The following is a 1,082-nucleotide window of genomic DNA, read 5'->3' on the forward strand; positions in this document are numbered from 1 at the left end:
CATACATACATACATACATACATACATACATACATACATACATACATACGATGCACACATACATACATACATACATACATACATACATACATACATACATACATACATACATACATACATACATACATACATACATACATACAGACAGACACACACACACACAGAAGATGGACTGACAGGTGCGTGGTTGACGTGTGGCAGCGGCGGCTGTGGTGCGTAGTGGCCCATCATGGGGTCAGCGCCATACGTGGTGGTGACAACACGCGGCGGGCGCACAACAGGCGGCCCAAGAGTCGGCTGCCCAGATCAGTTCAGTCAAGTCAAGTCAAGTCAAGTCAAGTAGAGTCAAGTCAAGTCAAGTCAAGTCAAGTCAAGTCAAGTCAAGTCAAGTCAAGTAGAGTCAAGTCAAGTCAAGTCAAGTCAAGTCAAGTCAAGTAGAGTGGGGGTGCATGGAGGTGAGAGGGGTGTGTGGGTGTGAACGAGGAACGGCATTGATGTTGATGGCGCATGATGCGTGAATGCATTGGTGGTCATTGATGCATGCGTGCGCGTGTACAAGTGTATCGACGTCACGAGTGTACCGCTGTGCACACACCTCGTATCGGATGTGCAGGCTAACCACGCCTTCCTTGTCCTCTCCTTGTTTGCCACTCAAGTGATACAGCTTCTCTTCCGGACGCGTCTGGTGATGTGCAGAGAATGCGTGTGTGTGTGTGTGTGTGTGTGTATGTATGTGTGTGTGTGTGTGTGTGTGTGTGTGTGTGAGGCATCTGGGCCCAACAATACGACAACAGAGGATGACAAAACGAACACGTGCATACACACGACCATCGCGACATGCACGCACACACATACGTACACACCTCGTCGATGCTGTAGACATCAATCTCTCCCCAGCCAATGTGTTTGTCGCCTGTGATGCTCCGCTATCGGCAAAAAAAACAAAGAGATACCAATCACACACACAAACACATACACGATTAGGCTCCTGGTGACATGGTGCGACCGTCCACACACACACACACACACACACACACACACACACACACACACACACACACACACACACACACACACACGAC

The sequence above is a fragment of the Salpingoeca rosetta genome (genome assembly GCF_000188695.1).
Source record: "Salpingoeca rosetta unplaced genomic scaffold supercont1.9, whole genome shotgun sequence".
NCBI lineage: Eukaryota > Choanoflagellata > Craspedida > Salpingoecidae > Salpingoeca > Salpingoeca rosetta.